Source organism: Bemisia tabaci, unplaced genomic scaffold (assembly GCF_918797505.1).
Source record: "Bemisia tabaci unplaced genomic scaffold, PGI_BMITA_v3".
NCBI lineage: Eukaryota > Metazoa > Arthropoda > Insecta > Hemiptera > Aleyrodidae > Bemisia > Bemisia tabaci.
The window spans coordinates 173,668-199,905 of NW_027311739.1; the positions used below are offsets into that span (position 1 = coordinate 173,668).

The window sequence follows — 26,238 nt, forward strand, 5'->3', positions numbered from 1 at the left end:
TAATCTTATTAAGACACTCAATAAACTTAATTAGTGCTTTATCGAAGGCAATGTTTTTAAATAATTTTATCATTTCCTTTTTTTTTATTTTTATGAATTTGTATTATTTATTGTTATTTTTTCTTTATTTTTCTTTATGTATATTTATGCTGGAAAATTACAACTCAAAATTTAGTCATGAATGATACTTTGCAAAAAATTTGATATGATTAAGCAATGAGAGTAATTGCTAAGGAATATTTTATGACTTGCAGCTTTCTGTGATTTTAAGACACATGAGTGCTCTTGTCTGAGAAAAATAATTCGTTCAACTTGCATGAGCACAACAATAAACCAAAAAATAGACAAGAATTAACCATGATAATATACAAATCTAGCCTCATATATATCATAAACTATGCCAAAAAACACTGAAAAGCCAGGCTGAGGATTTCTCGGGTATTTTATGTTGAAAATATCTGAAAAGTTAGGAAATTTTTTAACTTAAGGAAACTTGTCACTCAGCGAACAGTGATTATCACGATAGGTCGTGATTCCGCTCTTTTTTGCCTATGATGGTCCTACAAATTACACTATTCGGCAATGCTATAGCACATACGGAAGATAGTAAATAATGGAGAGGATACAATTTTTACATATTTCCAAGGAAATTAAATGAGACGATTCAAAGGAAGACCAAATAGTGTGTAATTGCCGATAAAGTCAGGCAAGTATTGCCGCTTGAACATTGAACGGGCTCCATTTTATTTATGAAATTATTAATTTAATTATCTCTTTTTTTCAAACCGATTAAATGCTCAGTCCGCCCTATCTTCGTGCAACCATGCAGTATAAAGCAATGAGCGGCAGGATTTGTCACAAGTGGGAACAATCGGATGCACTCCGGCTTTTTCAATGGCCAGGTCTGGATACAACTATTCGTGTTCTCAGGACGTCCGTGTTGCCTACACAAAATATTGCAGGCGTTCTGGCTTTCCTAAGCACAGCGCAACGTGTGACTGCGGTTATTAGTTCTCGAGGGTTTTCTATGTTGCACTCATTGTCGTGTTTACCATGTGAAATCCTTGAAGTTCGAATTAGCCATCTTGCATCACGGCAGCGATGCCAAATGGTGCAAATTTTCTAATAAAAATATTTTCACGAAGGCATCGCGGATGTCATTCCTGCAAATTACGAAGTGCCGATGACATTCGAATCAGTAATTTTTAAAAACTTAAATTCCAGAAATAAGAATTCAAGAAAAACAGGAAAAAGTTGTTCTAATCCTAACCTATTCTAAATCTCGCGGAGTTCAGAGCATTAAACGTGTAAGAAGATTGCAATTTCAAAACGGATCATGGTTGTTTCAGAAATGTTCCTACAATTTGAAGGGAGAAAAAACTGAAAAAAGAAACCGACGTATTGTCGCCTAAGTATTTTTGAGAATAAACGGACTTATTTCAACATAACCCCCCCCCCCCCCCTGCTAAAAATGGTTAGTACAAATGAGTAGAAAATCAAAGTCATATGAATAGAATTTCAATTCATATGAATAGAATTTCAACTCATATGAATAGAATTTCAACTTATATGAATAGAATTTAACTCATGTGAGCAGAATTTCTCTATTCACTTTTCGCCGACTCATATGACTAGAGATTCCAACTCATGTGACTAGAGATTTCAACTCACATGAGTTCAGCGTTGAAACTACCGTGTTCGATATCTCAGAAACTAGTCACCGCATCAAAAAAATTATAAGGACATAATGTTCTTATTTTTCAAATTTACCTACTATGTCGGCGTCTCCTAGTTAAAAACACCACTTCTGAAAAATGAAAAAAATTGAATTCATATGAGTTGAACTTTTCTACTCTTGTGAGAAAAATATTCTAGTGATATGAGTAGGATTTCTACTCATATAAGTAGGAAATTCTACTCATGCGAGTCGGCGAATTCTGAATAGCCTACTCATCAATTTTAGCAGCCCCCCCCCCCCCAATTTAATGTAAAATTGTTAGTACGTGAAGCCGTAATTTGCAAGGAAACTTTCATTTAAACCTTCTTTTCATAAAATACGATGATAACTTACTTACTAAGGATTACATTAGGTACTAAGAAAATTTACTCAAATCTCAACAACAGAGACATGTTTGGCTGAAAGAACAAACTTTTACTCCCTCGTCCTCGAAAATTCAATCCAATAAAACTATGTGAAAGTCTCGAAACGGATTAAATAAAATTAAGAGAGTACTACAAATACATATATATATAGCACTTTAGCACTTGAATCTTTTTGAGAATGACCGATTCATTTCTGCAAATTGCACTATTTTGCTACGCAGTCCTATAGCGCTACACGACTCATCCTTTCAAATATTTCACACGGTAAACTTGATTGTAAATGCAACATAGACATAGGAAACCCGCGAGAACCAACAACCGCAGTCATACCTAAGTTGCGCTGTGCTCGAAAAAGCCAGAACGCCTTCAATATTTTGTGTGTGCAACACGGTCATCCTGAGAACACGAATAGTTGTATCCCGACCAGGGCCGGATTAAGGGATTGGCCACGTGGGCCGCGGCCCATGGCGGCAAAATGTAGGGGGCGGCAAATTTTGCAATCTTTTTGATTATAGGTATAAAATAAAAAGAGAAAAAAATCGGATTCAGAAAATAAATTACAACGAGAAAAGGCGACAAAATCTCTTATTTTTTGAGAGTAATAGAATGGTAATTTCTGATTTTGTCGTCTTTCGGTGATACATGAGACAGTACCTCTAATTAGTCGAGTTAAGAGAGAAACTAAACTCGCAATTTGACCTGGGGCGGAGCGGCGCAGAGATCAATGATGACGAGGACTGGGATGAAAAGGAGAAGCCATCGGCGCGGCGGTCGGCATGAAACGCATAGCGCCTACAAGACTGCATAAATACTTCACGCATTGCGTCCAACACACGGCGGTCAGCAGCAAGTCGGCATGAAACGCATAGCGCCTACAAGACTGCATGAATACTTCACGCATTGCGCCCAACGCAGTGCGGTCGGCGCGGCGGCGGAAGTTAAAATTATTAACCACATTTATATTTGCATTCTATTTCATAATTTTTTCGTTCGTTTGATATAAATAGAAGGCCTTGTCCAAACAGGGATGGGCTTATACGGAACTGAACTTTCGCGCAAAGTTCCGTGAACTTTTGTTAGTGTTGACAGGGCTTCCACAAAAAATGTGCCCAACACGAGTAAACGCGTCTCATACACTCCTCCCCCCACCGGCACGTTCACTCGGTGGTTTTTATAGATCGTATAAATTCGATAGATCACATAGGTGAGATTATATTGATATCGATTGGTTCAATATGTAACAAGGTGGAGAAATGGTGCTGGGTCCACACCATTTCGCGGGAAAAACAAAGCTGAGAAGTTCCAAGTTAATATTCCAATGCAAACTGCCTAAGCTAGACACTCTTCCCCCTCAGTTTTGTACTGGTACTCATTAAAGTTTAAAAAAATTATTTTATAATTAGTTAAACAAATTTCAGTATGGAGACAAGAGTGCTTCTTCTTCTATACAGTGAACTCTCTATAATTCGAAATTGAAGGGAATCGGCCTTTTTCTTCGAATTAGCGAGGTTTCGAAGTAAAGAGAGTTCGAATCAAAGGAATTCCATTCGGAATGTACCGTCTTAATTCTTATTTCGAATTATAGAGGGAGGACCATACTTACTTCCCACACTTCGAATTACAGAGAGAATTTCCATCGCAATTTCGAATTATAGAGGGCCACGCCAGCTTAAAAATTTCGAAATAATGAGGGGAGAAAAATACATTGATTTTCTTCGAATTATGGAGAGATTTTCAAGGGAACCAGACTTTCCTTTGAGGAAAGGAAATCAAGGAGGTTTTCGAATTATCGAGAGTCCACTGTACAGGCACCTGTGAAAATCAAAAGCAAAAGCCCTAATGATTAATCCGCGAGTGAACGGTTCTCGTTTTTCGAGGGTGGAACTTTCGGCGGAAATGTTATTCCACCACTCGGATATGACTGTTGAAATTTTCATCGTTTGTATGAGTTATGATGACGGAATCCGTTAATCCTGTATCTAATTGAGATCAGTCACTTGATTTTCATGGGGAGGTTCCCACCCGAAAGTGAAGCGAAACCAGGGTAAGCGGTAATGTGAAGCAATCTTGCGAAGGGGTTCAATGAAGTAATTACGCCACCACTACCGGCGCACTAGATAATGTGAATGACCGTGGGTCGCGAGGAACGACATTCGTGTCCAGGGAGAGCTTTGGATCGGTCATTAAAGTAGATTTACTTTTTTAGTTCCCCGAAAGAAATTCATAAATTTAAGACTGAAACCCCGCTCGAGATGTGGGTCAGGAGATTGGTCGAAAAGATTTATCGCACGAAATCTAACCAATCCGTCCGCCTTCATTAGCATTCAAGCCATTGAGCACCTTCTTTACTCGTGAATTTATATCACTTTGATCCGTGTTGCGGATTCTAGGGGAGTTTTCGAATTCTTGCTACCGAACCAGTAGAATAATCTGGGGTTTACGTGTGAAAATTGGCAATTCTCGCGGTCTGTAAGAGGCTATACGTGATAAAGTCATCCGGAATCAGCGGGTTAAGCGTAATTCCTCGGCCTGGAAAAAAATGGTCTCGTGTACGCACGAAGCCCCCCCCCCCCCCTTCTCTCCTTCAGCACTCTTTGGATTTAGTCAATCCAGGTATAGACTTCCCCTCTTCACCATGACCCAATTTCTGTTCTCCTAACTGTCTCGTTTGCTGACTTTGGAATATATTTTTTGTTCGTGTTGAAAATAACGTTAAATTTTTTTTTTTTTTTTTGGCAAAATTTTAGTTTACATTTTTCCCAAACCCAAGTTCTCCTTTTAAAACAATAAAATAATCAACACGCGGCAGCTCCTCCAAAGAAACAGGAGAGAAGGGGTAGAGGGGGAAATTATTGAGAAATAACGAGGGAAAGAAGGAAATAGTCCCAACATTAACTAGGAAGTTGCAGTAAATGGTGTTACATTACACCCCTCCAACTCTCGTATTTCTTGCAGTGTGTGTAGTTGTTTAAACACAGCGACTTCGTCCCTAATATGCAGACCATCGTCAAAGGTCTATAGGAGACGCTAAAATATAGACCTTCCAGGTGTATATGTTGGATTTGCCTGTAGCTCCAAAGAGGAGCTCGAAAGCATAGGCGGATCCAAGGCGGGGGGGGGCGTACAGGGCCGGATCCACCTACTTGCCGCCCATGGGCCGCCTATATTTTGCCGCCCCCTTCTCATTCGTTTTGAAACTCGATAAAAACCATCAAATGAACGTACCAGCGGGGGAGGGGTGCATAAGACGCATTTACTCGTGTTGAACACATTTCTTGTGGGAGCCCTGTCAATACTAACAAAAATTCACGGAACTTTGCGCGAAAGTTAAGTTATCCGTAAACCTATCTCTGTGTGGACAAGGCCTTCCATTCACAAGAAAAGAACGAACAAATTATGAAAGAACAAACATAAATGTGGTTCAATGATTTTAACTTTCGCCACCGCGCGCCGCGCAGACCGCACCGTGTTGGACGCAATACGTGAAGTATTCACGCAGTCTTGCAGGCGCTATGCGTTTCACGCTGACCGCATTGTGTTTGGCGCAATGCGTGAAGTATTCATGCACTCTTGTAGGCGCTATCCGTTTCACGCTGACCGCAATGACCGCACTGTGTTTGATGCAATGCGTGAAGTATTCGTGCAGTCTTGTAGGCGCTATGTGTTACATGCCAATCGCCACACCGAGGGCTTCTCCTTTTCAACTCAAGTCCTCGTTATCTTTTATCTCCAAGTCGCGCCGTTCCAGGCCAAATTGCGTGGTTGGTCTCTCTCCTAACTCGACTTATTGAAGGTGCTGTCTCTAGTATCACTAAGAGACGACAAAATTAGGAATTACTATACTCTCAGGAAATAAGAGATTTTTTCGCCTTTTCTCGTTTGTAATTTTGTTTTTATAAATCCGATTTTTTTTATACCTACACTTTAAGAAATTGCAAATTTTTGCCGCCCCTTAGATTTGCCACCATGGGCCGCGGCCCATGTGGCCACCCCCTTAATCCGGCCCTGGGGGCGTATGCAGTATGCACCTCCCAGTCCCCCGAAAAAAATGAAGAAGGAAAAGGAAAGGAATTAAAATGAAAGGAACGGAGTAAAAAAGAAGGGAATACGCTTAAAATGAGCAATTATTCATTATGAAATTAACTTAAACTGCGTATTAAATTATTGAAAAATTGTCTGTGGGAGGCCCCTGGACCCAGGGTCGCATGAAACGAAAAAAAGAAATGAAAGATTGGAAATCTCAGTGAAATATTTCATGAAATTTCACGAGGTTGTGAAATATTTCGTATTTTTCAGGGGTTGAAGTATGCAACCTGTACTCAAACACATAACAAGTAGAAGAAAGTCACAATTTGTAAATTTTGCGAAACATGAAAAGGAACTGGTATTTCTCAATATCTTTCATAAATTTCCGAAATTTTTCCCGTGAAATTTCAAGGTTTTATTTTCCATGAAATTTTACCACCCTGCCTGGACCCCCTTCATGGCCTTTAAGCCCCCCCCCCCCCCCGTTTGAGGTATTTAGATCTGCCTATGCTCGAAGGAGAATCCGGGGGCCTCCCCTAGAAAATGTTAAAGAATTCAGTTGTTTCAGAAGCAGTACCAACCTGTTTTTCCCCAACGTATGAATCGAATTAAAATTATACAGGTGAAAAAGTTCCATGCTTATTTATCAAAACTCCTTACATTTCTTGGGAGGGACTAAGTTGATTTCTGATGAAGGGGGGCTGTCGTCCCCCCGGCCCCGTACCAGTTGCGCCTCGATCATAAGAGTAACATTGTGGCAACATTGTAAGACATTGCATAGAGACATTGCGGCTGCACCGTCCTTGCGGACTAAGTCACTTCTTGTTCTTAAGTGAAATTATTTTCTCCACCACCTCCGAAATTACATGTTACGTTTTTTGCACCTCAAACGCTCACCCTTCATATCTCGGACTTCGTTGCAGAAAATATCGACCAGTGCCTTCGACGTTGACCGTTTTCTCTTGCAGGATCACTATAACTTCCATTACAATGACATGAAATACAGGGTGGTTCAGGGTTAAGTGCAAAGATTTCAGGAGCGAGTTCGTGGTTAAAATAATACAATTTGTGTCGTTTTACTTCGAAATCGCTCATCTCGTAGCGTACGGCATCTTAAGATTGGTCGCAAACAGCGTTGAAACGTTGTTGTGTCGAATTTAATCAAGCATGTTACTTATGTCAGCTGGGGGTAATTTTAAGCGATTTTCAATTTTTTTTTCAACGGAGGAAAAAAACTATTTTTTGCTGAAGGAAGATTTCAAACCTTTAAGTGGTAGAAATCCAATTTGGCGGGGGATTGCCTTTTAAAATTCCCTGCCAAATGAATTTTTCATTAGTTTAAGATCAAAATTGAGTACAGCGCATATGCTCATCTTTCAAGGGCCAAATTTCACCCAATGTTGCCACAATGTCAGAAAATGATTAACTTAAATATGACCCCCCTCCTTTTAGCCCTATATACGCAAGCGTGGTCCATCCACCGGCAAGCGTTCTGCAGTTCTGCACCCTCAGAAATCCGTTTCGCCGTAACGAAAATCGAAATCTCAAAATCCGATTTTCCGACCCAATATACAACAGCGACGAGAATCGCTCTACTGAAGAATTTGCCTCTGTAAATTAGGTCTCTTTTCCTGTCGACGGCCACATACATCGAGAAGTTTCAAAGTTTACGTGGCTTCACGCAGTGTCAGATCTCCCTCCCTCGTAATGCGAGATACGTCAATCCTCTCCTCCCCCTCCCCTCTGGTCCTTGGTGCGTGACTCAATTTATGGACGGCACCCAACTTTGAGATACTTAGTTATGGCAAAAATGTTACATGAGTTGAAATCTCAAATCTTTCAAATCACACCATCCTTCTAATGCAAACCCTCGAAATCCCCTGAATAATCTCAACCCCTTCAAAATCTCATCACTGAAAATAATTCGACAATGGTCTCCTGCGCCCTCCGGGCAGAACCTTCTATAAATTAAAAATTTAACCCCACCCCTCAAAAAAAGCGAAAAGGTTGCCTAAGAGATAGTGTCATTTTTAGGGGCTGTCCATAAATTACGTACCGCTCTAAGGCTGCGCGGGTCTTCATGATTTTGTGACCGAGCGTGGCATGGGGGTGAGAGGGTAAAAGCTTAGCGTTACGTAACAGTTCGTGCTTACTGGATTTCAACTTTTTTCTTTTTCAATTTTACATGCAAAATTTTTTTGTCCTTTCTTTCTTTTTTCTTGAAATACAGAGCCTTTAACTTAACGGAAGGGATGCCCTCCCCCAGTTTTCAGTGATAACATTCATCTTTACTTTGGGGGGGGGGGAGGGGGTTGTCGAGGCAAATGTCACGTAATGATTTTGGGGCCGTTTGAACCAGCGTCGCATTCGCGTCGCAAGGGGTATGGTAATGTCGAAAAATCAGGAAAATCGCGTTGCGTAATTTACGGACAGCCTTTTTAGGCGATGGTTCGAAAATTTGTCGATTGACCCTGAATCACCCTGTATAGAGGAAATCTACGACGGCAACGCCGAGAGGCGACTCCCGTTCGGCTGCCATGCCGCGGGGCAGTGGTCATTTAAGTGTCAAGCAGCACGCAACACACAGTGGAAAATCAACGTTTTGTACAGGGGAAGGGGCAAGTGCGGTATGTGTGAGTAAAGCACCAAACCACCCTTCCGTACTTTCCACCCTTGGAGTCGGAGTCCTCCCCGGTGCAACTCTTTTTTATTATTCGTCTGCCCGGCGCCTCCAGCGAATGTCGCCGCGTTCCGTTTCTTCGTGTTCGTCGAGACTGTTTCGCCAGGACTCCCCACCACGCACGTTTCTAGCAATTCGTATCGGCCTCTAGAATTCTCTCATGCGAAAGTCGCAGAAATGAACATCGTCGTGTTTCTCGTGCCGTGACAAATCATCCACTCAAGCAGTAGTGTGTACCAAATTTTTTAACCACGAGGTATAAAATCATAAAAATAAAAATAAATCGAACTGTCTCTGAAGTGAATTCATCATTTTCGAAGAAGGGAGCTCCACGGTTTCTAGCGAATCTACCCTTTTTTTCCACAAAAAAAAAAAACGGAAGTGGCTTTGGTGTAAATTTAGGTTAAACTTTTGGTGTAACGTGATTTTGATGTTTATATAAAAATCCGAAGCCGCCGTAGTCCTACACTTTAGGTAGGTTCCGTTACGTAATTGAATCAGGTCCTCTTTCCTGCTTATTTTGTTTTATCTCGAGTATTCCTGGCTTGATTGCGTGGGTTCAATTTATTTGTGAAATCGACCCATGTTGCGGTGAAAAATACGTTTTGTTCAGGGTCGGAACAATTGTTCAGTGCTTTTTGGGTTTTTTAAATACATGGAGAACATAACGAACGAAAAACATTGTCACCATGGTATTTCAAATCGAAGGCCGCCCTTTAAAGCAGCCGAAAACTCCTGATAAATCGGTTCGATGACTTGATGGATCTCTATTCGCCACGGTTTTCATCTATAATTGAAACAAAAGACAAGATTTGAAGCATGCATCATTCTTAGTCAAACGAACGCCCGCCAAAAGCGAAAGGTAAGAGGGGTAAAAATTATTTATTTACTTTTTCGGGGGAAGTTATACAACTAACTCAAAGGATCAGTTTCAGGTTCACGTTTATAGACAATAGATTTTAGAGATCCTTACAAGTTCCTGAAACGTCAAGGATGAACACTACAAGTATATTCACTTTTCTTACTTAAAGTATATAAATACTTGTGATGTAGTTATCTGCTACTTATTTGTATCTTGAATTATTCATTCTTTCTGTATGCGTTCTCAATTAATGTTTAAATATATGGCTCTGCCTTGCGCCGTGTCAAAGTACCATAGATTTTTGAATACCACTACTCGTGCTCCACGATTGTCTTTGTTGCATAGCAAATTATTGAAGGCGTGCTGGTTTCAATCGCGATTTTCCAGGTATGCGACATTTCACGTCGGCGCCGTCCTGCGCCGCGTTAAATTACCGTAAATTTCCAGATACCACGGTAAAAATAGAGCATGCTCTACACTTGTTGAAAATATCAAGATTTTGAAATGTTGTGATGCTGGTGAAATATTTTTAGCTCGTAAGTATCGAGATTTTTCCGGAAAAGATAAGCACTATAGGTGCACCAAAATAATTATTTCGTAACCCTCACATTTTCAAAATTTTAATTCTTAACTGAAAGCCATTCACACATACTATTTTCTCAAGTTCAAAAAAAAGAAAAAAAAAGAAAATATAGTGAAAACCGCTGCTCCGAGCTTTTGCGTCAAGTGTCAGTCGGGAAAAAATGGATCTGGAGAAAATTACTGCCCAATAAGTTTTAGGAATAAGCGTGGGACAACAGACAACTCCTTCTTATTCCCTTTCCTAGGAAAATATGATGAAATTTTATTGAAAGGAAGGAAAATTCGACAGGTACTTCAAAAGATAAACATAAGGAAATGAAGATCTATTCATATATTCATAGAAAAAAAGAGGAGGAAAAAAGCATTTAATCTAGGCTCTCGCCTCGTCTACCGTCGATTTTTTTTTCTTAGTGGTAGTTTTAGGAAACTGTAAGCTATGAGAACGTAAAACCTTGTACAACAGCACTTTGCACATCCCCGAAAATTGTTTGTTTGCTTGCGATCCTTTCATCATAGGAAACGGTCTCGTCTGGGAACAGTGCGACACGCGACGTGATTCAGCGCATCACATCAACCGCGGCTTGGCGCGAGCGCCAAGACAACCTGTGCGCCTTCAATTTTTGACTAGGCAATACGGATATCCATCGTGTTCGAATAGTCGCATTCAGGCGCCTGCCGCAATCTCGCAACGTTCGTCAGCCGAACCACCTCTTTGAGAATGAATTCCAAACCCGTTTGAGCGAAAAGTTCACATATTTCTGCATCTGAATAACTGTTTCATTAAAATCTAATGCTTTTAATGAAAGAATAATGTAAGCTTTATAAATTAAATGTCCAGACTAGGAATTAGTCGCAATTAATTTCTGAGTAAAACGTTTTCTCTTGGACTGCAGGAAGGTTATTGAATTTCATTTCAATTCGTGTGTACTTTAATTAAGGGTTCAATTGAGAAAAAAGCGGGAAAATTGGCCATTGAGGTAAGAAATTTTGCTCAGAGAGGTACAGTCTCTTCAAAATTTGATTGAAGAAAGGAAAGAAAGGTATACAAGAAGCTACCTCCTTTTTTTACTTTCTCCTAATTCAAGAATTTATTCTTATCAATTTTGCTTAACAGCTGTGACGAAGAAGTAGCGTGATATCACACAATGCACTTCTTTTGCGAAACTTGAACTAGTGTCGAGTTAGACTCAAAGAGAATTATTTAGATAATAAACTTAAGGTGTTAAAATCCCGAACAATCTATTTCAAAATACTGTGGGCATCTGAATCATTCTCCAAGATTTGTGGATTTGCACCCACCTTTTAAATTGGTTATTTTTGAATCATGAAAATGACATATGGCATTCTCCTACCCTCGCCTCCTCAATAGTAAGAAAACGACTTTCCAAATAATTTTTACGTCTCGTCATTTTTGAATATGCGCGGTATAACTCTGCAGGGTGTCAACGATCATGGTGTCAACAAACCAAAAATCCGATCGTGGAGTCAACGATTGTTGACGTGAAGCCTCTCAATAACTCCTGTTGAATCTGTAGAATGTATTTTTTATTCTAGCGTTGCAACTGCCTTCATATTGACACTCCTGGTAGCCAAGCAGAGCGTGAATTTTCCCACGTGGCTTAACGAAAGTTATTTGATTTTCTCATCCCTATCTATCGAGGAAAGCGCCCGCGGGTCGATTGTCGAATCATTATCGACATATCATGATCGATAAATCTCTGTTTTAACAATGTTATTTATCGATAAAAGCCATTCGACAAGGGTTCGACCAGCCTTGCGCCGGCTTGAACGACGGATCGGGGAAGCGTGACTGGGGGCCATTTGCGCCACGCCGGAAGATTCTTTGTTAACAGTTTCACATTGCACGTGGAATTGGTTGTTTACGAAACAGGATACGGTAGCGAAGATCTCGACAAAAATTACATCCGAACTGGGTTATAGTGTCATGATGAACACCAAGAAGGAACCCCAGGGCCATTACGCAAGGGGTCCGGGTCCCACCCCGGGGTGCAGGTGATCAACGAGTCACGACCCCCACGCCGAGGGTGGAGCGATGCACACACGAAGCCGTGTACAGGTGGAGCGACTTTAGAGGGGTGTGGAATTAGATTGTTGATGGTGCGTGGGGTGAGGTGGGGTGAGAGCAAGCCCTTAAACACCACCACCCCGATGGTTCTGGTCGATGGTCGAGGAGATGATAATACTGGCGTGCTAAGGAAGAACGCCGTATGAACCTTCGAGAGTTGTCAAATTTCCCCGAATAATATACCTAATTTTGAAGAGATTTTTGCATATTTTTCCTTGAAAGTTTCACATGTTTTAGACTCAATCGTGAACAAAATTCTCTGAGAAATTGGAGGAAAAATATGCATAATTTTCCCGGTAAATTCGTTTTTTATTGAAGGAGATATGGCAACGTCCGAATGCTCATACGACGTTTTTCCTCAGCACGGCAAAATTGTACTCTTTTCTTAAGGGGAAACGCTGTATGAGAATTCGAGTAATGCCAATTTTCCCCGATGTAAAATGTATTTTTAAGGGAATCTATGAATATTCTTCCGTTGAATTTTGCAGATATTTTAAATCATGTTGCGGATCAAATTTGCGGATTAATTGGAAGGAAGATATTCACAAATTTCTCAGGGGATTCGTTTTATCTCAAAGGAAATTTGGCAATGTCTGAATTCCCTCCTGTCGTTTTTTCCTTTGCGCAGCAGAGAGGGCGTCACGTTGTGGCTTATAGATTAAACGATCCACATTGAAAAAAGAAGGGAAAACAACAATTATTCAGTTTCATCCGCTAGAGTGGAGCTCTGGTCCGACCTGAGCAGAGTTTTACTCAAAAAGTTGACGCAACTTTACTCACCTTCGAAAGCGCAGAAAATCGCATTCTACTTATCAATGACCGAAATGCATAACCACGTATCTCCATTTGCAACGTTGCAGACTTACTGTCATATTTATTATTTTATTCGGAAAACTAGTCAACGGAATTTCTCAGAAATTTCCTTGGCTTTTCCCCTCTGTTAGCAGAATATTCTGCATAAATTTCAAGCTGTAAAGTCGGCTTCTACCTCTTTGAAAAAATGAGACAGGAGCGGAAATTTTGAGACACCGTAATCGAGACACATGGTTTCGCACTCCAGTCATCGAAATAGCTCCCGGATTTTTATCGATGGTACAACTACAAAAACTTTCACATCAATTAATTGCGATGCTTGAAAACTCCCGTCCCTACATCACGCTATGAAAGAATATCCCCGCATATTTTTGTTCGAAATTTTCGCAGTATGCTCTGTTGGTGTCGAGGAAAACTCACACGAAATGTTGTACAAAAACACCCCGATAAAAATGATCATGTAAGTGAAATATGGTACCATGATGACGCCAACATGGTATCAACATGGGGCTTGTGAGTGAATTACTTGTAATTGCTCGGTTGATTTGAGATGTTCTTTCGCGGCCTCCATGGTGGATTTACTTCGGTGCCTTTAGGGTGCCAACGTGGTACTAATTTGGTATCAAAATGGGGCAATGATGTAACCAAAGTCAATGGTCTCCACTTGGAAAATTGTGATATTAAATTTTGGATTAAATCCAGATGTAGAGAAAATCTGTGCCATATTATTATTAGATTGAGCACTAATGTTATTACATAATAATTATTATTTGAATGCTCATTTAACCAAATGCACAGTATAGAAACAGAATAAGGCCATGAGAATTGGAAAAATCTGCGCCCACCTTACCCTATCCAGCGAATAGGAACTTAACGTATACCTACTGTTGTGAGGCAATCCCAAGTATCAGAGATTGCAATAAATAGGATTTACGTTGAAAAATACGGCAATTCCACTAAGTGCTGTGTATGTTGCATGGCTCCCATTTGAAGGGGACCCATTTATTGAAACTTATGGCAATAAAATTGAAATAAGTTGCAATTTTTCAATGCATTGCATATTGCGTATCTTTGTGACACATGGAGCTCACTTCGTTGATTGTTTAAAATCGGCATAAATCGACTAAATGATGTAAAAAGATGGCAATTTAATGGTAAAAAAATTACTATTTTATTGAAATAAAATTCCAATTTAATTTCAATATTTTCGTTGCACTGTGCTACTTAGATAGGGCTGAAGGAGGGGACAGTAAAAGTTAACTGCAATATCAGCCATAAAGCCATAAACTCAACGACGGAAAGTTAAAACAGTGATAAAAGAAACGAGGATTAGGGACCCTAGGAAGTGCACACAGGACACGATGTCACTTTCTAAAGTTTCAATCGATATTATTTCACGGTAGCTTGAGCCGTCATCCACAACTTAACACTTTGACTGGAGTTTTCACACGCCATTTGTGGGTGATTGTAATTCAACGGATAAAATGGGCGATGAAATATTAATTCGCCCTCACTGCTTGCCTTTAAATCCGATCGTCATTAGGCCTGTTGGCTGCTTATGCCCGTCTCCAAGTCCTTATTTTTACCATGAATTATTTATTGTTTCCTCGGCATCATTAAGCACGTTTCTGCGGTCTTACAGACAGCGGCGTCTCGCGATATGATTCTTTTAATGTTTGTCTAATGATTTGGTCAAGCTTTTCTTGCAAACATGATGTCCGAAATCATACATTTTCGGGGGTGTAGCTAAGAATCGTCAATACGCACTGCTAACACTCCAAATCAGCGGTTCACAACCTTCATCCGTCGCGGACCACAGGGCCGGATTAAGGGGATGGCCACATGGGCCCGCGGCCCAAGGCGGCAAATTTAGGGGGCGGCAAATTTAGGGGGCGGCAAATTTTGCATTTTTTTTTAAATGTAGGTATAAAAAAAAATCGGACTCAGAAAAAAAAGTTATCAATGAGAAAAGGGAATAAAATCTCTCTTTCCTGAGAGTATAGTAGTTTCTAATTTTGTCGTTTTTCGGTGATACAAGAGACAGCATCTTTAATTAGTCGAGTTAAGAGAGGAACTAAACACGCAATTTGGCCTGGAGCTCAGCACAGAGAGGAATGATGACGAGGACTTGAGATGAAAAGGACAAGCCCTCGACATGTAACACATATTAGCGCCTACAAGACTACATGAATACTTCACCCATTGCGTCTAACACAGTGCGGTCGGGAAAGGTTGGCGTGAAACGCATAGCGCCTACAAGACTGCAGGAATACTTCAAGCATTGCATCAACTACACTGTGCGATCAGCGCGGCGCAGTGGCGGAAGTTAAAATTATTAAACCACATTTATGTTTGTTCTTTCATAATTTTTTGGTTCATTTCTTATGAATGGAGGACCTTGTCCACACGGAGGTAGGTTTATGGAACTTAACTTTCGCGTCAAGTTCGGTGAAATTTTGCTAGTAGTGTTGACAGGGCTTTCGCAAAAAATGTATCCAACACGAGTAGGTAAACGCGTCTTATGCACCCCTCCTCCTCCGGCACGTTCACTTGATGGTTTTTATTGATGTTTCAAAACGAATAAGAAGGCGGAGGCCAAATACAGGCGGCCCATGGGCGGCAAGTAGGTAAATCCGACCCTCGCGGACCACCTTTTCCCTGAGAGGGGAGGCCATGAATTTAACTATCAACAAAACTGAGTGACCCTTACTTCTTCTTTCTTCCTTTTTTTGTCATATGCATTCGCATATTCGGACCAGAAACTATCGGCGAGCCTTTGTGGACTACTGTTGGGAACTGCTGCTCAAAATCATCGTGCGTATAGAAATCTTTGGTCTCCACTTATCTGGATTGCACAGTTTGGAATAATCGGACTGATTATTGAAACTAATGGACACAGCTATAGACAAAGAAGACATAGGGAGTACGGAGCAAGCCTATTGGTTGAAGGGGTGTTGCTATAGACTAAGGGTGAAAATCATGGACTAACAATAGCGTTTCTCGTGAGTTGCCGTTAGTTAGTCTATTACCTATCTCCTTTGTCCATTGCAACCATCCGCTTCCACTAATAGGATCTATCCATATTCATTTGTCTTCTTTGTCTATAAATTTCAATAATCAGCTCGCAGGTTTCTTTTTTTTAAAAAAAAATCTCGATCTTGAAATTTGTAAGGAAGAGGATATGTAAAACGCGATTAAAAAAGAACTGAAAAAATATAGACAAAAAATGACTCATGGTTCCCCTTAAAACCCCGCAATCGAGGCAGTTGTTTTTATTTGTAGCTTCGCGGATGTGGTTCTGCACAAAAGTACTCCAGGATGTCACTACCGGGGATGTACATTGTCAGCATTCGTCAAACACTTCGCTAAGCAATTTTATTCCTAAATTGACTTTAGCTCGTCAAATGCTTCACTGAACACGCATGTCCGGATTTACCTACTTGCCGCCCTCTTCTCATTCATTTTGAAACATCAATAAAAACCATCAAGTGAACGTGCCGGAGGGAGAAGGGTGCATAAGACGCGTTCATTCGTGTTGGACACATTTTTTTCGTAAGCCCTGTCAACACTACTAGCAAAAATTTACGGAACTTCGCGCGAAAGTTCAGTTCCGTAAACCTATCTCTGTGGGGACAAGGCCTTTCATTCGTAAGAAATGAACTAAAAAAGTAAGAAAGAACAAACATAAATATGGTTTAATAATTTTAACTTCCGCTGCCGTGCCGCGCTGACCACACTGTGTTTGGTGCAATGCGTGAAGTATTCATGTAGTCTTGTAGGCACTGTGCGTTTCACGCCGCGCCGGCCGCTATTGACCGTACTGTGTTTGATGCAATGCGTGAAGTATTCAAGCAGTCTCGTAGGCGCTAATATGTGTTACATGCCGACCGCAGCGTCGAGGGCTTCTCCTTTTCATCTCAAGTCCTCGTCATCATTTCTCTTTGCGCCGCGCCGCTCCAAGCCAAATTACGTGTTTGGTTTCTCTCTTAACTCAACTAATTAAAGGTGCGCAGTCTTTTGTACCATCGAAATACGGCAAAATTAGAAATTAATGAACTCTCAGGAAATGAGAGATTTTGTCACCTTTTCTTGTTTGTAATTTTTTTCTGAATCCGATTTTTTTGTACCTGCCTTTCGCGGCCAAAACTCTATTTTTCTCCTTCAAATTTTGCAGGGGTTTTCCTTAGTCGCATATAATTTTCCAACCTCATGCATAAGGACGCTCCTCGTTTTTATAGCTGAAGATTCCGAGTTTGCCAATATTTTTTCCCTAAATGATACAACTCATAAAAATTAGATTACCGCAGCCCGACCGCAACCAGAGCCCTAGACAAACCACTCTACATCACCACATGTAATTTAATCATACTCTGGACCCTTTTAGCTCTCACTTAAAAAAAGAACATCAATATCGAACAATTAGCAACAGAGCTATAGCACTACAAAAAACCGCTTGGCCGCCATCTTTAACGGCCGCCATCTTGGATCCTGCTCGAATTTGAAGGTGGTTCTACGGACAAAAACGACTAGTTTTCCATATCGACGGTGTAAGTCGGCTATCACATAACTTGTTTGCGGTGTCTGAAAATCTCCGCCACTATAATATTTTTTTAAAGGAGAACAAATTGGCATCATTTCTTGAAGTTTTTGCAGAATGTTCTTCACATAGAGAAGAAAAATCACGACAGTTTTTAAGAGTTGCCCTTGAGTAGTTTTCCGTTTAAAAAATCCAGTTTGATAGGAAGTCTGCGACGTCGCAAACAGAGTTATGTGATTGCCGACTCACACCGTCGATATGGTGTAATATCCCGAAGTGGCAATGTCCAATAAAAAAACTCATCGATTTCGATCGTACCCACTGTACTACTAGAAAAGATACGAGCCCAGGTGTGAAGAACCGAGTTAAGGGCGGGAAAGGGGTGGTTGTACCGGGCGGCAAGGGTCAAGCCGTGGTCAAGCCGTCCAGCAAGTGGTCGTTCAATATTTTACAGAGTGCTTTCTCTTTTTCTCTCCATTCTCTCGCCCGAGTTTTCTCTTTCTTTTCGGGAAATTAATCGATAGAGCCCGGGGTTATTTTAGCAATATGCAAATACCGCGTCGGGCCTCTGACCGCCGGATGCGCCCCCCCCCCCCCCCCCGGCGCGGTTGCTTAACGGGGAGGATTTATTAATTTTTCTAGCCGCCAGCGACCAGCGCCCGCCCCTGGAGTGACGTCTCAGACAAAAACAGTGTCGTGGCCCATCGGTGTTACTTAGCAACTGCTAAATAGATTTCGCGTAAACAGTTCGAGCGAGGGGAACGGGAAACCACGCCGCCGCATAATTTGGAGCGGGTTCCTGTAAGTCCTCGACATACCGTTGCCAGTTTTGCGTGCGAAATTTCTCTTTGAGGCGATTCTTATCGGTGGGGTACTCGTCAGAGTGGCCTACAAGGAAACAGGCACGAAACAGTATTTATTTGGGAAACGAGGCGAACACCGATAGCTATAAACGAGGGGAAAAAACCACTTAGAAGCGTGGCCCGAACCGTATGTAACAAGGTGGTATTATAGTGCTGCGGGTCCACACTGTTTTTGGGAGAAAACAAGTTCAAAAATTTCTGAAAGTTTTTTCGCACTGGGACTTAATAGAGCTCAAAAAGTTTGACTCTAATTGAAATGTTTGAACTTTTTGGCTTGTTTTCCCCGCAAATTGGTGTGGACCCAGCACTATTTTCCACGCTTCTTACTGAGATAAAGTATGACTGAAACTTGAAAAATTTACTCAAAAATTATGAGAGTGACGCGTAACTCGAAGCGCTTTGCTAGGTTGAACCGCGCAGGGGTCAGAGGGTGCAGCCCCCTACTTTTAAAATTGGAAGAAGACAGACGAATTGGCAGGTTATAATCTCTCAGAATCTCCCAAAATCATGAGTTTCGGCCAATCTATCTCTGGAAAGAACTATGACGAAAAATGAAAATTCACGCTGTTTAAATAGAAAAATCTACAATTTTATCACATCATCAAAAAAAAACCTGGGTCTCATTCCAAATATTTAAAGAGCGGGATTATGCTTATCTAGGGTCCACCTTTTCTCCGTGGACGTTCAAATTTATTTTGAATATTCTTTTATCTGTGTTTTTTTGCCCATCTGAAAATTTAACAATGACAGCACGATATGGTGACTAGCTCTGATAGTCTACCATCTTTTTGCTTAACGATTAAACTTTTTGAAGAGATTGAACATATTCGGCTTCTTTTTGAGGCTGAAATCAATTTTCTAGGCAGCTTCAACAGAGAAAAAAAATCGCCAATACACCCCCTGGTAAAAATTGGCAGTAGAATCTGTGTTCCAAAATACCATAGGCTTACAGCCGGCTGTGAGATTCTCAATAGCTTCTACAGCCGGCAACACAATTTCTTATAGCCTTTTATAGCCGATGACGATTAAGCAACAGCCTGGCGATAAAGTGTATGCTAAACGTTTTACTAATTACGGATGCTAGGACTTAGTGAGTTTTTTGACCACCGCTCTCTTTTTGAGCCGTGGTATCTTGATTTATTTTGCGAGGAAAGCTCCGTACTTTTGAAGGATGCCTGCCATTCCTAACATTTTGGAGCGCCTGCAATTTCGTATGATACTGTGCAATACCTCTGGTGTGAAATAGTTGCTTCAAGCTCCGTGGTACGCTGCGGCGCGGAGCGGCGGGCGGGCAGCCAGCGCGGAACGCGCATTGGCGCCTACAAACCTAACAGGGATACTTCACGCATTGCGCAACGCGTGAAGTATCCCTGTTAGGTTTGTAGGCGCTAATGCACGTTTCCCGCTGGCTGCCCGCTTGCCGCGGCCGCAGCGTGCCACAGCGCTTGAAGCGACTATTTCACACCAGAGGTATTGCACAGTATCATACGAAACTGAGGGCGCTCTAATATATCAGGAATGGCAGGCATAGAAAAATCCACAATTTATCACGTCATCAAAAAAAACCTGGGTCTCATTCCAAATATTTAAAGAGCGAGTTATGCTTATCTAGGGGTCCGGTCCACCCTTTTCTCCATGGACGTTCAAATTTATTTTGAATATTCTTTTATCAGTTTTTTTTTGCCCATCTGAAAATTTAACAATGACAGCACGATATGGTGACTAGCTCTGATAGTCTACCATCTATTTGCTTAACGATTAAACGTTTTGAACAGATTGAACATATTCGGCTTTTTTTTGAAGCTGAAATCAATTTTCTAGGCAGCTTCAACAGAGAAAAAAATCGCCAATACACCCTTCCACACATACACACACCACGTATGCATATACACTTTAGAAAGCAGTCTGAAACTTTCATGCACATTCTTGTCTCCGATTTGTCGGCAGTCAACTTTCTTAGGAAACTTTAATCAATCTAGACAGGGTAATTTGAGCAGGTGCAGCAACAGCGAAACTTTTAAGCGTTAACAATGTTTGTGGGCAGTAACACTCATAATCATGTAATTATGAACCATCAGCGTTGTCTTGGTTAATTTACCGAGACAGTTCATGGATAGAGATCGCCTCTATCACGAGAATACCTGATTTACCTTATGCCTCATTTTGTAAACAAGAGCTCCTCGTGATATGACCCAGTCATTCTGCAAATACAAAGGATTAGTCTTCGCTGCTTTATTCTTGCAACTCCCCGTAGCAGAGTCAATTTTTATACCTCTAAGAATGGCATAAGAAAAATATAATAATATATAAATACGATCTATAAAAAACTTTCAATTGTTCTTTTTTTAAATACCTTTTTTACAAATTTTTCAATTTTAACACCTCAGTAAAGGAGTCGCTATTGCAAAAAATATGTATTATATTGACAAATGTTGACTTTTTAACGGGGCTCTAAAACTAGGAATATGACGTTTTGCCAAAGGAAAACTTTAAGAAAATATATAGTTACGACTTTCTTGCACAGGGCTGTGGCATGGAAAGCACTAATGAGAAATCTTTACGATGTTTTGTTAGTATAGATGTACACCTCAATTGGACCACCAGGTGAAAAGAAGAATCACAACAATGTATAATTTTTATCAGAATTTCACGCAGAAAATTTTAAACATTTTTAAAACTCTACAAATCCTAATCAGAGTGAGGATATTAAGCTTTTTCTTAGCGTTAATTTCCAACTTTAAAGTCGATAATAATGACTAAAAACTCCTGAGTTTAAGTCAAAACAATCACTGACTTAATTTTGAAGTGCCGAATGGTTCAACGATTATCTCAGGTTCTGGTGAATATTTTTTTTCTCCTTTTTTGTCGCCTACTTTGTATCTTTGTATATTTTGCATATTTGTGAAGGATGGACATTTTTGTAAAACTCGTTTTTTGTATTTGAATCGAATGAATGGATCGATAACATCATCAACGTGATTATTACTCGCTAACGACGTGACGATGCGATAGTGGATCGCTTGATGCAACTATTTTAACTCATGATGTCTGTTGCATACAAAAGAGTACAAGCGCGAGCATCAACGCTACGTTTCAGCCGCAGATGTCACACACCAATAAGTTACTGGGAGAGAGCTTTTCCTCCGACATAGAGTTACAAAATCTGACTGTTACTGTTGTATGCACCCATCTCTCATACCCCCCTCCCTCTCCTCTGTACAAAACATTAAAATGCTCGGTGGACTACGCATGCTCGCAATGTCTGCTAAATAACGTGTAGTACCTCGTCTAACACGCCTGCAGACTTCCGAGTTTATATTACTTCGCTTGCTGACAAGGACGTAACTATATTTGAGATAGACTAGTAAGCATTGGTTATAAGACGCATGTTTCACTTGTGAAGTGTAGTTACTCCCATATTTGAGAGCGACATTTCATGCTAATATCGCATGACATCTCAAACGCTCGAATCCGTGACGCCTCGGTGGACTTATCATATCGCATTCTTATATAGAGCAATGACTAAAGAAACGGAACTATCGAGCGTTCTATTTGTTGAAATGGGTGCTTGTTTTGGCCTCAGGCGGAAAATGATGGACTATATCTATAAGCGAGGTTCCTCTTGGGGTACCGCATAGTGGATCGAGTCAATCAGAGAGGTCGGACATAAAATGTTTGACTAAAACTGCACATTTTGATGTTTATAACGTCACATTTTGAATTTGGAGGGGCGGGTCTAGACTGAAAATGTCACGAGGAAACCACTGTCAATGGAATCACTTTTAAAATATCAAAGTTCTAATTTAACGGAGTTGTAAGCTTTTAAAGTTCCCAAATTTTGTCCGACTTCTCTCATTGACTCGATCCACTGTGTGCCGTTGGTTAGTCCTTCACTTTTTCTTGGTCTCTTTCATTTGTCCATTGCAACCAATCGTTTCCACTATCTCCTCTTTGTCTTTTTCGTGCATCCCTTTGTCTATGAATATCAGTGATCAGCCGGCTGCTAGTAAATCCAAGAAAAGTACAAGTAACTGCTGTAAGAAAAATAATGAGGTGAGCAATTAAGGCGCAGCTAGGGCAGTCGAGCAGAGGGGTGGTCAATAACACTCAGTTAACATGTCGGCTATTCAGGTCACGGTGGGTCAAACACTCCCGACAGCTGTCCGTTCCTGGGCATAACCACTCATAAGCACTGCCGTAACCCTGAAGGCGCTCCCATTTTGCATCTCATCAGTATTCCATTTCGCTACTTTGTAGGCCATCTAGAGGCGATAATGGTGGATTCGCGGTTGCCGTTGATATTTTTCATGAGAGAGTCATGCAAAAGCCCATTTACAAGTGTATCTTGATAATTGGAAATTCCATGCAGCAGACGATTTTCAGCCATAAAAATGTTCAAATTACTTCAAATTTCTAGTTACAGTCAATTTTTTTCTCCTTTTTTTTCTTTTTTTTGGCTGTAATACATGCATATATGTTTTTCATAGTATGACACTTTTTCCGAAAGAACTTCTGTTCTTACTGGTCGCGGTCAAACAACTTTTGTCCGTATTCCCGATGTATTATTTTATTTTCATTAAAGCAACTTTATATTGGGTGATCCAAAAGTCTCGCACCACCAGCACCATGCATCCCCTGTAACTTATGAACAGATAGAGATAGGGACTTAAACTCGTGTGAATGCGCCCAGGTCAAAAGAAATGACTTTTGCGGAATCCCAAACATTCAAACGGACCACCCAAAATATAGCAAGAACCTCAAGAGTTATTGTCTTGGTGCGGGACTTTTGGGTCACCCTGTATGAGAGAAGTATTTTCATCTCAATCCTTTGACTACTGTAAAGAAGTGCCGCTCTCCGATTGGTCCGCGATTTTTTGGCTGTCATGGTAGCTCCTTTGCTTCCAGTTTTGGACCAAGGTACACAAACGAGCAGTGGCGTGGCGCGAGCCGGTAGGCGCGAAACGTATATTAACGCCTCCAAGACTGTAGGAATACTTCACGCATTGCGCCAAACACGCGCGCGGCGTGCTTTGCAATGTATCGATTAATACGCTATTCAAACCTATGATAAAATATCGATTATCACGGAGAACACCATAATAACACAGTATGCGGTCGCCGCGGCGTGCTTTGCAATGTATCGATTAATATGCCATTCAAACCTATGATACAAAATCGATTATCGGAGAACCCATAATGATTCTTTACCAAAACTTCAAATGGGATAATATCGATAGTCGATAATCACGCCTCGGCAACAGGACCATGCGCAGGATGGTGACAGAGTTCCAGACGTGATAAGGATTTATTTCCAACCTCTGAAATAAATTCTGAACGAACACTGGTGCATATTTTTTTGTAAAGAATTACCTTTTCCCTGTGTGAATCATTATTTTCTTCCCGGATAGTAAAAATTCCTCTAAATAGAGGTTGTTTTAAACGTCCTGTTAGAGCCCCCAGAAGCTTCCAGGACTTTATGTTCACCTACCTTTCGTCCATTAAATAAATGTCCACCGCTACTTATGTCCACTAAACATTAAGTCCAGTCTATATTAAGTCCACGTGATTTAATGTCCAACCATGAATACGTCCAAAATTATCCAAATTGTGGACATTATGTCCACATTTTTTTCTTCTCATTTAAATGACAGGAACCACCTCAAAAATAAATGCATACTACTACTACCTTCATTCTTAAAAACATTTCATTCATGAATCAAGTCATGAAAGAGAACAGACTCTAAGAGCAAATAAAAACAAGTAAAGCGGGGAAGTTCTAATACTGTCGTATTAGAAAAGCGCTCAGGTGTTAGTAAATGTATTTAGTGAAGAAAGGAAGTATAAACTCCGTCGACTTGGCTGGGAAATGGAAATAAAACATCAGCTGATAGCAAACAAAGATTACCAAGGAAACTGTAAACGCTTTTTTTTGTTTCCCGAAAATGATAGCCACCGTTGAGCTCATCAGGCGCGTTTTTTTTTTCAGGCTTCTTTTATTTTCAATGATCAATTTCGATAAGAATTACTCTACTGCTAAGGAAATTTCTTATAGACAAACGATCGTAACTACTTGCGCATTACATTAAAAGCGTAAAATACGGTTATCACAGCTTTATTTATTTTAAAATTGGACCCCCCCCCCCCCCTCAATAGCCTGCACATCGATGAGCTAGTGCGCCATTTAAACGAATTAGCACTAGTATACTAGTATTCTAGAGGCAAGTCGAAATCAAAAAGCGCTGCCTATCGGCTGAACGCTTAACATATGTTCATGTGTCTACTGTGCGGAAATGATAAGATGAAAACCGAAGCGGGAGCCTAGGAAACGCTCCAATGCCAAATCAAACATTTTTCAATAACAGATGCTGTCAAAATTGAAAGTCCTCTTTAACTAGTTATTTCGTGCACCTTCAATCTTGTAGGATACTGTGCAACGCCTCTGACGCGAAATAGTTGCTTAAAGCGTTGCGGCGCGGCAGGCAGCCAGCAGCGGGACACGCGCATAGGCGCCTACAAACCTAACGGGATACTTCACGCGTTGCGCAATGCGTGAAGTATCCTGTTAGGTTTGTAGGCGCCAGTGCGCGTTCTGTGCTGCTAACACGCCGCTCCGCTCTGTGTTAGGCCCTAATATTTAAACTCGCGGAGTCAGCGTTTTTCAACTCATGATTTTGAAATGTTTGCACTCTCTGCATTGATTATTCCCTTTTAAACTGATGAAAAAGAAATATGTGCTACTGGAAAATATAATGTGTTTTTTTGTAAATATAAGAGTAGTTCCGTGTCAAATTGAATGATTTCCAAAGCATTCAAATTTATTCTTTTATGTTTTGGGCTTTTACTGTGCTGCAGCGTGGTGTAAGCGCAACTAAACGCTCAAAATTGGACGTATTTGACTCAAGAAGGTCGATGTACAAATAAGTTAAAAACAAAAAATTGCGTTCTTCTTAGTTTTTTTCCTCTTTTATTAATTTTTGTATAGTTTCTTTTATCACAACTACGGCTAATTGAGATTCATATCGATGCCATTGCTTGAAAAAGGTTTTACAAATATTTACCACGTATTAAAAATGTAAATGTTTTTAAAATGAAGTAATCAATTTCATAAGAAAAAAAAAATGTACATTTAAGGCATATTTTGTGTCGGAAATTTCAAGGATAAAAATGAAACCAAGTATTTACCAAAGACAATTTGAAAAGATGAATCAAAACAAGAAATTAACATTTCATTTAAAATATGAGTTATATGTGAACATTTCGTTAGAGGAGTCGTTCTATTCAATCCCTGCTCAGCATGACCGACGCTTCCGCGCTCAAGTTGAGGAGAGCATGAGGTCAATTAAGACGAATATCTATCAACGCGAGAAAAATGTGAATGTAAACACGATGCAGCTATGTTGAATATTGCGTAGTATTCTTGTGAGCAGGGGTTGGATGGAATAACTCCTCTAACGGAATGTTCACCTGTGCCGTGGTATCGTTTTTGAGGCGGAGAGCTCGAAAAAACGCAAATTTCATATGCAAATTGTGAAGCAAGGAGTGCATTTTAGACTTGACTGATGTGCTCATCGTGATTTTTGAGGCATTTCACACGAGTAACAACTCTTATTTTTGCTCCAGCAAAAGTTTGTAACAGGCCGATTTAAACAAGTGGCAAGTTAAGTCCTGGATAGACGATCAAATTCC

The 26,238-nt window shown here is 40.5% G+C and overlaps 1 protein-coding gene across 1 annotated transcript in view; it reads left to right on the plus strand.

Annotated features, from left to right (window-relative positions):
• Positions 1-7,704: 7,704 nt before the first annotated feature.
• LOC140225779 (cadherin-86C-like) overlaps positions 7,705-26,238 on the plus strand; it is a gene marked incomplete at its 3' end in the record, with an annotated part of 43,406 nt that continues 24,872 nt past the window's right edge. Inside the window, exon 1 of the mRNA XM_072305690.1 lies at positions 7,705-9,671. The remainder of the gene's footprint in view (positions 9,672-26,238) is intronic.